We start from the raw sequence: 14,742 nt of genomic DNA on the forward strand, positions 1-14,742 counted from the left end.
AAGAAAGCAAGAAACACAATTTTCTTGAGTTTAGGCGATCAAATCCTCAGAAAAGTTGTGAAGGAAAAGATTGCCCGTGAGATGTGGATGAAACTGGAACAACTATACATGACCAAGACGCTTCCCAATAAAATCTACTTGAAACAAAGGTTCTATGGATTCAAAATGGATGAGAATAAATCCATAGATGAAAACACAGATGAGTTTACAAAGCTGCTGTCAGATTTGGAGAACTTGGATGTTACAGTTGATGAGGAAGACCAATCTATCTTCTTACTAAACTCCTTGCCTAAGGCTTATGATCAACTAAGGGACACTCTCAAGTATAGGAGAGAAACTTTAACCCTTGAAGAAGTCATTGGAGCAGCCTATTCGAAGGAATTGGATCTGAAAGCAACTGGAAAGTTTAACAAACCTACTGGAGAAGGTTTAAATGTTAGAGGAAGATCTGTGGAAAGGAAGGATTATGGTATGAAGGGCAGAAGGCAATCAAGATCAAAGTCTCGGCCAAAGAAAACCTGCTGGTTCTGTAAGAAAGAAGGACACATTAGAAGAAATTGTCCTCAAAGAAAGTCTAATACTAGACATGATTCTGCCCCTGTAACCGAAGCATCAAATGTTCTTGAAGACTTCGAAGAAGCTGAGGTTCTAACAATCTCCTCTAATGATCCAAAGGAGGAGTGGATTCTAGATTCAGGCTGCACTTACCATATGTCACCTAGAAAGGATTGGTTCTTTGATTTCAAAGAAGTTACTGCTGAACAAGTCTTGATGGGGAATAATCAGTCATGCAAGGTTCATGGAGTTGGCTCTATAAGGTTAAAAATGGAGGATGGATCAGTAAAGATCATAATTGATGTAAGATTTATCCCTGATCTCAAAAGGAATCTGATATCCTTAGGCGCTTTGGATCAAAAAGGCTATAACTACAAGGCTCAAAATGGAATTCTAAAGGTTGTTAAAGGATCCTTAGTAGTAATGAAAGGAATTCTGGAACAAGGCTTGTATGTCCTACGAGCAAATTCTATCACAGCCGAAACAAATACAGTGGTAGCTAGCAAGTATCAAACTGAGCTTTGCCATAAGTGGCTCGGTCACATAAGCCTCAAAGGACTACAGGAGCTTAGCAAGCAAGGCCTACTGGATCCAAAGCAGATCAACAATCTGGAGTTCTGTGAAAATTTCATACTTGGTAAGTCTCATAGGCTGAAATTCAGTATTAGAACTCACAAAACTAAATCAACTCTTGACTACATACACTCTGATTTGTGGGGTTCACGAAAGGTACCACTCTCACTGTCAAAATCTCAATATTTCATTTCCTTAATTGATGATTACTCAAGAAAAGTGTGGATCTACTTTCTCAAAACTAAGGATGAAGCATTTAATAAATTTGTTGAATGAAAAACCTTGATATAAAATCAAACAGGGAATAAAATTAAGAGATTGAGAACTGATAATGGCTTGGAATTTTGTAATCATGAATTCGATAATTTTTGCAAGGAATTTTGTATTGCAAGGCATAGTACATCACTTATACACCACAACAAAATGGGGTGGGAACGCATGAATCGAACCATTATGAATAAAGTTAGATGGATGCTAAGTGAAAGTGGGTTACCTAGCAAGTTTTGGGCTGAAGCAGCCTCAACAGCTTGCTACCTTATAAATAGATCACCTTCCTCAGCTATAGATTTTATGGTTTCCGATTTTAAATGGTCTAAACTGAAACCAGAATATAATCATTTGAAAATCTTTGGATGTATTGCATATGTTCATGTTAATCAAGGCAAATTAAATCCTAGGGCCTTGAAGGGAGTTTTTATAGGATATCCTAATGGAGTTAAAGGTTACAAAATTTGGTTATTATATGATCTTAAATGTATAATTAGTAGGATGTAATCTTTAATTAAAGTGATTCTTATAAAACTAACATGAATAAACTAGCAACAGCCAGTTCTAAACAAGCTGAGAAAGATCCTGAGTTTCAGGTGGAGCAAATGGATTTGGACATCTTCTCAGAATCTGGAGCTGCCAAAAATTAGAATCAAGGTGGAGAAAATCAAAGTAAATCTGATAACTCATATGATGTTAACTCCGATCTTGATCAAAAGGTTGTTGACACTGAAACTCACGAAGTGTTAAATGAGGAAGGAAATCATAATGAGACTTCAGAAGACCAGCAACTTAATGATTATCTTCCTGCAAGAGACAGAGTGAGAAGGGAAATCAGACCACCTCCCAGATATGCAAGCTCTGAATTTACAGCTTTCTCCCTAAATGTGGCTGACCTACTTGAATTGGAAGAGCCAATGAGTTACAATGAAGCTCTTAAAAGTAAGGACTGGCCGAAATGGAAGAAAGCTATGGAAGAAGAAATTGAGTCGTTGCATAAGAACAATACTTGGAAGCTGGTTGATAGAGATCAAGGCAAGAAAGTCATTGGATGCAGATGGGTATTTAAGATAAAATCAAGGATTCCTGGAGTAGAGGCAGCTAGATACAAGGCTAGATTGGTTGCAAAAGGTTTTTCCCAAGTTGAAGGTATTGATTACCATGATGTCTTCTCCCCAGTTGTTAAGCACACTTCTATTAGGATCATATTGGCCATTACAGCTATCCATGACATGGAATTGGAACAATTAGATGTCAAGACAGCTTTTTTGCATGGAAATTTGTAAGAAGAGATTCTAATGACTCAACCCGAGGGATTTATCAAACGAGGGGAAGCAGGGAAAGTGTGTCTGTTACAAAAATCAAATTATGGCCTTAAGCAATCACCAAGACAATTGTATTGCCGATTTGATGAATTTATGCTTCAAAAGGGATTTCAAAGATCAAAATTCGATAGTTGTGTCTATTTTTTGAAGCTTCCAAATCAGTCCTACATCTACCTACTTATCTATGTCGATGACATACTTATAGCATGCAAAGATTCCAAGGAAATTCAGAAGTTAAGCTTCTTATCAGCTCTGAATTTGACATGAAGAACCTTGGACAGGCAAATAGAATCTTAGGTATGGATATTTTAAGGAACAAGAAGCTCAAGACGTTGTCAATATCTCAAGCAAGGTATTTACAAAAGGTTGTCGAGGTTTTTGGCATGAAGGATGCAAATAAGGTAAATACTCCGATTGGTGCACATTTTAAACTGAGATATGTCAAAGATGAAGAGGTTGAAAATGAATCTGCACAAATGAAGAATATTCCTTATACAAATTTAGTAGGCAGCATCATGTATTTTATGGTATCAACAAGGCCGGATATAGCTTATGGCATGGGATTGGTGAGCAGATTCATGAGCAAACCAAGTAGGGAGCATTGGCAAGCTGTAAAATGGTTACTTAGATATCTAAAAGGGACAACTAATATGAAATTATTACACTTAGGAAAATCACAATCATCTTGCAAAGTGATTGGATATTGTGATTCAGATTATGCCGCTGATCTTGACAAAAGAAGATCATTATCGAGATATGTTTTTACAGTCGGAGGAAATGTGGTTATTTGGAAGTCAAGTCTACAACATGTAGTAGCTCTTTCGACAACCGAAGCCGAGTATATTTCACTCACTGAACTAGTGAAGGAAGCATTGTGGATTAAAGGATTCGTAACTGAAATGGGACAGGAACAGAAGTCAGCAACTATTTTCTGTGACTCCCAAAGTGCTATTCACCTATCCAAGAATGCTATGTTTCACGAAAGAACAAAACATATTGATGTGAGGCTACACTTTGTGAGGGATATTATCTCAAGGGATCTAATTCATGTGAAGAAGATAGACACACAAGTTAATCCAGCTGATATGCTGACAAAAGTGATTCGAGTGGGCAAGCTCAAAGAAGCTTTGGGCATGCTAAATGTTTTGGAATGAACACTGATTACTGTTACATTGGGGAACTCCTAATAGAACCACTGACATGTAAGGAAATTGATCCAAATAAGTGGAGATTTGTGAAGACTAATTTGACTCAATTAGTAATTACTAATGGCTGAGATTAAAAGTATTTAATCTATATTCATCCAACTGCTGGGATTTAAAGAAGAAGGCTTATAACCATCGTTTATAAGTGAATCAGCAGTTAAGTTGGTTGAGTGAGAATCAAGAGCTATTGAAAGTCTGCTTCCTTCAAGAAACACGAGAGTCTTCTGGAACATAGCATTAGAGACGAAAGATCTCTGAATTCGAAGTCTGGTGCTATCTTCCTTCTGTTCTTGAGTTTATAGCATCTGTAAGGCTCGGTTGTATAGTCTGTGAAGAATGTGGAAGAGTGGTTGTAATTCAATTACTTTGTCGATATAGTGGATTCTTATTGGGGGTAACCCAAGAACCTTGGATGTAGGATAGTAATATCTGAACCAAGTAAATTCTTGTGTATTTGTGTTCTTAGTTTTCTGCATTCGTATAGTTGATGTGCTTGTATTCTCTTTCTCGCATGCTGTTCTTGGGAATTATCTTTACAGTGACACAGTTTTCGAATAATTTTATGTGATGAATATGTAATAATATGTAATCGTTCAAGTCAACTATGAAATAATATTACTTTTTCAGCAAAAAAGTTTTGTTTTCTATTATAAATATAAGCATAGTTAACCTATCTTACGCTTAAAAATCTATAAGATCGTCTCACAATTTGTATAAAATTAATAATTAAATTTAGTAAGTATTGTGGTTTAAATAATCATTTAAAATTTTAGTATAATATGTAATGAATATATATTTAAAATTTTAATATTATTATATACATTTTTATGGTTGTATTCTGCAGAATAAATTATATGGTTCAATTCTTAAACTCTGAATATTACTTATGGTTTATTTGATCTCTTTAAAGAATAAAGTTGGACTAGTTGAAAATAGACATGTTGATCACATTGCATGTAATTTTCATGATACACATCCATACATGATTTATGTCATTGATATATTAGTAAGGTGACCATTGATGGATCTAGTTACGAATAAATGTAACAAAGATCGTTTTGATTCCATACGGATATAAGAAATGGACCTGATTGTTGCTAAGGAAATTAGATAGTTATTTTTGCGCATTAAAGTCTATATAATATAATTGGTCAAGATACATATGAAGCCCAAGTGGGAGATTGTTAGAATTTTATTCTATATAATGTTGGGCTTGCATATTTAGATATCAATTATATTATATATTATCTAATTTAATTGGGCCAATAAGTGATTTATAAAGTTGGCCCAATATTTATTTATATGTATGAAATTTAATGTGTAGAAACCATATATTAGGATTGATGGGATTCTAATGAAAGGGTGTCACCAATGGACCTCTTTTGAAAGGGTACATTGAACGGATACGTTGAAAGGTTGTAGTCCCCAAACCAAATCTATAAATACATTGATCGTTATTCTTTCTCCCCATTCAAGAGAGAGTTCAAGATATTTTATACTAGATTAACGTGAGATTGATCAGTAAAAAAATAAAGAAGATTTGGTCATGGAAAGCTTCATCCAAACGAATTCGACAATATGGATTCGGGTATGTTTTACAATAATTCTGATAATTTGATGTGAATGCTAAAGATCCTGTTATGAAATTTAAAGTTTAACAAGTGGTATCAGAGCCGTCATTCCTGTTGAATTATTTTGGGATGAATTGAACAATTGCATTGTACTGTTAACGTGTATTTATTATGGTTGCTTTTCTTCCTTCCTTCTCCACGCATCACTGCCATACATGGGTTTGTAATTACCGAGTATAAAACTTGGTTCTAACAATCGATCATTATACTGGCCGGCAACACATACGTTTTCTACCATTCGCTGTCGATTTCCGAAAACCAGTCGCGTATATAGCCGGAAAATCGCGACCTTTCGTGCCACACGATTGGTTTCCAGTTCTGTTTTGTTCAGATTTTGGGTCGATTTCGACCATATGGAAAATGGTTTTGTGGTCAATCCTCTTTTGGGATAAATCCCGGCCTGCTAGTCGTAGCGACCGGCGATGCATTACCGCCATGAACAGATCCAATCGGAGACAGATTAATGGGTGGTAAGGCCATGACAGTGGTTGGACGGCCATGGGCACTGTTCGTAGTTCGGCGGTCATCGGCCGTTTTTTGGCCGGCATAGGTCGGCGGCGGCTCTTGTGTTGGTGAAAGTGGAGGATTAGGATACGGTTATATATACATATACATAGTGTATATATATAAATATTAATTAATTGTATTGTATTGAATTAATTAGTTAATAATTAACTCTAATAATATCTTTACAATTAAATTAATTATTTAATTTTACCCGGTGATCTGTTTATTATATATATCATGGATTGGAATATTTTTAATTTATCCATGTTCAATCATTATGAATTAAGATATAATTTGTATGTAAAAATTTATTTAATTCATATAAAGTGTCCGATCTTGGATTATTTTGTTATGATATTTCATTATAAATTCATCAAAATTATATGTTTCCAAAGTAACCTCTATAATGTAGATTTATTTATTTTGAAATATGATAATGTATGCTTATTATTTATGTATAATAATTATCAACCCAAAGGTAGATAATTATTTGACCAAATAATAGACATATTTCTCTTAATATTAGTGCAGTAATTTTTTTATGTTTACATGATGAATAATAAATCGATCCAAAGAAAGGCTTATTGTTTGAATAAATTAATTACATAAGCACTTTGTTACCATATCAAGAGTACCATTTGCAATTGATATTTTGTCCAAAGATTAAATATCAATGTTGTGTTAGGTATTTTGATTAGGGCCCACCATTATGTGAATTATTTGATCTATCATATGCATGTTTATTTATTTATTTTATGAATATGATATGATTATTAAATGTGAGCATGATATATTATCTTGTTATTTGTTCAGTCAATACTTCTGCTTCTACAATATCTGCTAGTATCAACTCTATTCATGTGCTTAATGGCACAAACTTCAAGAATTGGAAAGAGAATGTCATGATTGTTTTGGGTTGTATGGATTTGGACCTTGCGCTTCGGGAAGAACGACCTATATCTCTTATTGAAGGAGATTCTGCCCCTGAAAAGGCGAACATAGAAAAATGGGATCGTTCTAATCGCATGAGTCTTATGATCATGAAACGCTCTATTCCTGAAACCTTTAGGGGCTCTATGTCCGAAGAGAAGGTTGCCACTAAGTTCCTTGAGGAAATAGAACAGCATTTGCGAAAAATGAAAAGGCTGAGAAAAGTACTCTGTTGGCTAACCTTGTATCCATGAAATACAAAGGAAAGGGAAATATAAGAGAGTACATAATGGAGATGTCTCATGTCGCTTCCAAACTAAAAGCACTAAAGTTACAGCTATCTGACGATTTGCTGGTGCATTTAGTTTTGATTTCTCTCTCTATGCAATACAGTCATTTTAAGGTGAGTTACAATACTCAAAAGGATAAATGGACTCTTAACGAGCTCATATCTCACTGTGTGCAAGAGGAGGAAAGGATAAAGCGAAAAAGAGTTGAAAGTGCGAACTTAGCAACTGCCTTTAAGGACAAGAAAAGAAAGCGAGGAAAAAAATTGCAATTGGGACATCAAGCAACAAGAAAGAAAAGAAACAACATTCAGAAATTAGATGTTTCTTTTGTCGTAAAAATGATCACATAAAGAAAGATTGTACCAAGTACGCCAATTGGCGTGTCAAGAAAGGTTCGCTTCTCAATTTAGTTTGTTCTAAAGCTAATTTGAGTTTTGTACCTAAACACACTTGGTGGATAGATTTTGGTGCTACTAATCACATAAGTGTGTCTATGCAGGGTTGCCTGTGGAGCCGACGACCAAATGATGCTGAAAGATTCATATATGTGGGCAATGGAGAAACAGTAGCAGTTGAGGCTATAGGGACTTTTAGGTTGTTATTAAAGACAAGTCATTATTTGAACTTAGAAGAGACTTATGTTGTACCGTCTTTTAGACGGAATTTAATTTCAATTTCTGTTTTGGACAAATTTGGTTATTCTTGTTCACTTGGAAATAATAAATTTAGTCTTTTTCAAGATTCAAATCTCATCGGTACTGGTTCTTTATCATTAAATTACAACCTATATTTATTGGACACTATTACCTCATTTAATGAAACCTTGCACACAAGTTCACGTGGTACAAAACAAAAATTAAATGACAAAGATTCCATCACCTTATGGAATAAGCGTTTAGGTCATATCTCTAAATAAAGAATTCAAAGACTTGTGTCGGATGGAATCCTTGATCCCCTTGATTTCACAAATTTTCAAACTTGTATCGAGTGTATAAAGGGAAAACAAACAAACACAAGAAAATTAGGTGCAAACAGATGCTTGGATGTCTTAGAACTAATTCATACTAATATTTGTGGACCATTCCCTACAGCTTCATGGAATGGCCAACAGTATTTTATTACGTTCATAGACGATTATTCAAGATATGGCTACCTATATTTAATTCATGAGAAGTCTCAATCCTTGGACGTATTTAAAATATTTAAAGCTGAAGTTGAAAATCAACTAGGCAAGAAAATTAAAGCCATCAAATCTGACTGTGGTGGAGAATACTATGGCAGATATGATGGATCCGGTGAACAATGTCGAGGACCTTTCGCAAAATAACTAGAGGAATGCGGTATCGTCCCGCAATACACAATGCCGGGAAAACCTAGCATGAATGGTGTTGCTGAAAGACAAAATAGAACGCTTAAAGATATGGTAAGAAGTATGATTAGTCATTCTTATTTACCAGATTCTCTCTGGGGAGAAGCTTTGAAAACTGCAGCTTACATCCTCAATCGGGTTCCTAGCAAAGCAGTAGCAAAAACCCCTTATGAACTATGGACAGGCAAAAAACCGAGCATTAAGCATCTTCATATTTGGGGTTTTCCAGTGGAGGCAAGACCTTACAAGCCTCATGAAAAGAAATTGGACTCTCGAACCATAAGTTGCTACTTTGTTGGTTATTCTTCAAGGGGTTTCAAGTTTTATGTTCCTAAAACTAAGAATTTTTTCGAGACGGGAAATGCAAGATTTTTTGAGAAAATTGAGTTTGTGGAGGGAGATAAGGATAGAAATATTGCCTTTGAAGATGAATTTGTTGATTTTCCTCTTGTTGCAATTGATAACAATCAAGATGTCATTCAAAATAGTCAAGACATTATTGCAATTAATAATGGTCATGACATCATCACGAATGATCAAGATGTTATTAAAAATGCAAATTCGAATAATGAAGGCAATATAGAAGAACCACAAAATATAGAAACTATGCCTGTGGTGCAAACTCAACAATCTCAAGAAAATGTGTCATTACGAAGATCTACTAGAGAAAGGAGAAATGCAATTTCGGATGATTATTTTGTTTTCCTCCAAGAAAATGAAAATGATGTAGGCATGGTGAAAGATCCAGTCAACTTTCATCAAGCCAAACAAAGTCCTAATTCTCAAAAGTGGATTGATGCAATGAATGATGAGATGAAATCCATGATGGAAAATGACGTTTGGGATCTCGTTGAATTTCCTGAAGGTGTTAAACCTATTGGTTGCAAATGGATATTTAAAACCAAAAAGAATTCAAAAGGAAATATCGAGAAATATAAGGCGCGTCTAGTTGCAAAAGGTTTCACTCATAAAGAAGACATTGATTACAAAGAAACTTTCTCTCCTGTTTCAACGAAAGATTTTTTCAGAATCATAATGGCACTTGTAGCTCACTTTGACTTAGAGTTACATCAGATGGATGTTAAGACTGCGTTTCTTAATGATAACATTGATGAAACAATATATATGATGCAACCAGAAAACTTTGTATCTGGTGATCCAAAGAAAATGGTTTGCAAACTAAAAAAATCCATCTACGGTCTCAAACAGGCTTCTCGTCAATGGTATCACAAATTTCATCAAGTGATTATCTCGTTTGGTTTTGAGGTAAATAAAGTTGATGATTGTGTATATCATAAGTTCAGTGGGAGCAAATATATTTTTCTGGTATTATATGTCGATGATATCATACTTGCTAGTAGTGATATAGGCTTATTGCACGAAATCAAGAGATTTCTTACCAATAATTTTGAGATGAAAGATCTTGGGGACGCCTCTTTTGTATTAGGCATACAAATACACCGAGATCGCCATCAAGGTGTTCTTGGGTTATCACAAAAGAGCTATATCAAAAGAATTCTTGATAGATTCGACATGAAAGGATGTTCTCCAGGAGACACCCCTGTTGCTAAGGGTGATAAATTCAATTTGAGTCAGTGCCCCAAAAATGAGTTGGAACAAAATGAAATGCAGAAAATTCCTTATGCATCAGCAGTAGGAAGTCTAATGTATGCCCAAGTATGTATGCGTCCGGATATTGCATTCATTGTGGGAATGCTACGCAGATACTTATGTAATCCAGGGTTGGATCACTGGAAAGCAGCCAAATGAGTTATGCGTTATTTACAAAGAACAAAAGATCACATGCTCACTTATCGGAAATCATAGAATTTGGAGATCATTGGGTATTCTGATTCTGATTTTGCTGGATGCCAAGATAGTAAAAGATCCACATCAGGCTATATTTACTTGTTAGCCGGAGGGGCTATTTCATGAAAGAGTTCTAAGCAGACACTAATAGCTTCATCCACTATGGCAGCAGAATTTGTAGCTTGTTACGAGGCATCTAATCATGAAATATGGTTGCGAAATTTTGTCACTGGGCTGCGTATTGTGAAAAATATTTAAAGACCATTGAAGATATATTGTGACAATAATTCGGTTGTACTTTATTCCAATAACAACAGAAGCTCTTCGAAGTCGAAGCACATAGACATCAAGTTTCTTGTTGTTAAAGAAAGAGTTCAGAGTCAACAAGTTACTATAGAACATATTGGGACAAACTTTATGATTGCGGATCCTCTTACTAAAGGATTACCAGCTAAGGTATTTCATGAGCATACTGCTCATATGGATGTTGTACTATTTGATGATGTACATGTTTAGTGGGAGTTTGTATTTTGATGGTCTTGGTACACATATACATTTTTATGTTTGTATTCTGCAGAATAAATTATATGGTTCAATTCTTAAACTCTGAATATTACTTATGGTTTATTTGATCTCTTTAAAGAATAAAGTTGGACTAGTTGAAAATAGACATGTTGATCACATTGCATGTAATTTTCATGCTACACATCCATACATGATCTATGTCATTGAATATATTAGTAAGGTGACCATTGATGGATCTAGTTACGAATAAATGTAACAAAGATCGCTTTGATTCCATACTGATATAAGAAATGGACCAGATTGTTGCTAAGGAAATTAGATAGTTATTTTTGCGCATTAAAGTCTATATAATATAATTGGTCAAGATACATATGAAGCCCAAGTGGGAGATTGTTAGAATTTTATTCTATATAATGTTGGGCTTGCATATTTAGATATCAATTATATTATATACTATCTAATTTAATTGGGCCAATAAGTGATTTATAAAGCTGACCCAATATTTATTTATATGTATGGAATTTAATGTGTAGAAATCATATATTAGGATTGATGGGATCTAAAAGGGTGTCGCCAATGGACCTCTTTTGAAAGGGTACATTGAACGGACACGTTGAAAGGTTGTAGTCCCCAAACCAAATCTATAAATACATTGATCGTTATTCTTTCTCCCCATTCAAGTGAGAGTACATGATATTATATACTAGATTAACGTGAGATTGATCAGTAAAGAAATAAAGAAGATTTGGTTGTGGAAGGCTTCATCCAAACGAATTCGACAATATGGATTCGGGTATGTTTTACAACAATTCTGATAATTTGATGTGAATGCTAAAGATCCTGTTATGAAATCTAAAGTTTAACATGCCGACGCCACCGAAGTCCGGCCACGGTCCCCTGTGTTGTACAAGGCCAAATTCAGGCTCGACGACCGTGTCGACGCTTTCGATAACGAAGGATGGTGGGTCGGGACCGTGAGCGGATCGGATCTCAATGAAGGAAAGTATTATGTTTACTTTGAGATTTTTGGGGTGGAGATTGGCTACGATGTGAAGAAATTGAGAGTTCGTCAAGATTGGAACAATGGAAGATGGAAGAATATGTCTGCCCTTTCAACTTGAAGGAATTCCACTTTTTTACTTCTCAATTTGTTTAAGCTTTTTTCTTTATGATGTCAATCGGTGTGTTTATTAGAACGTAACTTTTATGTTACAAACGTTTTGTTATTATAATAATTTGATTGTTGTTGTGAATTTTGCCGTATATATATATATAATATTGATACTCATTCCATTAAAAATAGTATGTTCTTGTTGCCATATATCTTCACGAGTTTAATTCGAAGCCCAAAATTCGAATATAATTTCCTCAAAATTATTTTAACCAGGAGCAGCATTTTCCTCTTCAGCAGCAGCATTTACATGTTGAAGAATATTATGAGGATGAAGTCTGTTTCCATCACCACTAGCAGCAGCAGCATTTCCCTCTTCATCATCTTCCCCTTCATCCACATCATCATCAGCATTTCCCTCTTCATCATCTCCCCCTTCAACTTCATCCTCATAATATTCTTCAACATGTATATCTTCATCAGTACTACTTTTGTCATGCTCATCTATGTGTGTGTGTGTGTTTTTTTTTTTTTCTGGTGCTAGCTAGGATGATATATCGATCGATGAACAACAAACATATATATATATATATATAGTGGAGAATATTTGTTTTCATGGAAGATTAGAGTCCATCACAATCACACATCGTGATCACCTGGCTACGTACTTAATGCTTTCAGTAAAAATGCAGACATCGAATTTGCATGATGAGGACTGAAGAGGAATATTAACGAGTGGAAAATATCCCGTAAGATATTCATAAATACATTTTATGATTTTTATAAAAATAAAAATAAAAATAAAAATAAAAATAAAAATAAAAATAAAAATAAAAATAAAAATAAAAATAAAAATAAAAATTCTTCCCATGTATAATATTATTTCATTAAAAATTCATTTTTTTATTTTATAGAAAATCGTATGAAATTGTAATGCCTAGCTAATAAAATTAAATTAAACAAACCAATTAATAATATATAGGAATGAGTCTCACATCAAATCATAGGCTATTAAAGAATTTGAGAAAAGTTTTATCGTGTAATTAATGGGGCCACCGGGGTTCTCAGTTAACAGAGGTTAATATTTTTTTGTGATTTAATTAATTTTATCTTTTACGTTCTTCCATGTTGATGTGGGCTTCTTTTGTTCAGAACAGGGGATGATATAGAAGTGGGGGGAGTCTAGCAATCATGCCACTGTACCCTTCTTATCAGTTTTACCATTAACATGTATATCATGGGTTTTTCGACCCTCTGCATTTTCCTTGGCCTGATTGCCCAATTTTTATGTGGGGCCCAATCATGGCCAAGAAAATAGAGAGGGGGTAATAGTAATACTAATACCCCTACATGCAAAGGATCGACACACCCAACCAGATAATTATGATCTTCTCCTCCAATCTCACACGTTTTCAATTTCTCTCCCACAAATTTCTCTTTGGTCTTCCTATCAGGATTACTTGTACAATAATATAGGGCTTTATATTTATTTTTGTGAGTGTGCTTGTATATATATATATATATATATATATATATATATATACACATATTAATTTTGTGGCATAACAATTATTTTCAATTATAATATTTGGTGTTAAAGATTGATCCAATAATATTTTTAGCAATTTATTTGGATGTTGATGTAATTATAACATTTATACATTGTACTTTATATTAGAAAGATATATCTAGAACAACCTCTAGTTAATTATTTATTCATTTTTACTTTTTAGAAACATTTAAGATACTTCCAAATAATTGTTGGACTTTAATTTCTAAATGAGTATCCAAACCTCCACTATGTTCTTAATTTAATGCACGGAAACAATTTGGACTTTCCTTGTAATTTTCAATTGGGACTATCAAAATATATAACCCGCGGATCGAACATAAACTCTCGCAAGTACCTTGCTTTACCAAGTCGCTAGTGTTAAGATATAAGTTGTTAGGATTTTATTGTATATTATATTCTTGTTTATATTGTTACCTTGTATATAGGAGTTTATATTGAGATGTGATTTGTATCCATCCATCTAGATTGGTAGTTTCACTTTTATATAAATATGCTTCTATGTGATCAATAAATTATTATTCTCTCAATCTCTACATGGTATCAAAGCCATTAGGCTAACACCACTAAACCAGAAACTTTTCCATGGCCGACAGTTCGCCCTCCATCACCACCATGACAACCACCACCTCCCCTCCATCGTCTGCCTCTCTTATTGCCATCAATGTGGCGGCTCAAGCCCCTTTTAAACTCACCTCTACAAACTACTCGGCATGACGTCTTCAATTTCAATCTTTGCTTATTGGCTATGATCTCTTTTGCTATGTAGACGGCTCCACACCTTGCCCTTCGCCGACCATCACCAGTGTCGATGTTACGGTCTCCAATCCTGCTCATGCCTTATGGATTCTCCACGATCAATTGTTGCTCAACGGTATTATTGGTGCACTCACTCCCACCTTAATTCCGTTTATTGCCACCTCTCTCACATCTTATGATGCATGGCAAACCTTGGCCAAAACCTATGCGGCCCCTAGTCGTGGTCGTATTCTACAACTCAAAACTCAAATTTCTAATCCGGTCAAAGGCTCCAAGTCTATCACAGATTATATGCACGACATCAAGGCCACTGTTG

Source organism: Henckelia pumila, chromosome 3 (genome assembly GCF_033568475.1).
Source record: "Henckelia pumila isolate YLH828 chromosome 3, ASM3356847v2, whole genome shotgun sequence".
NCBI classification, from domain to species: Eukaryota; Viridiplantae; Streptophyta; class Magnoliopsida; order Lamiales; family Gesneriaceae; genus Henckelia; species Henckelia pumila.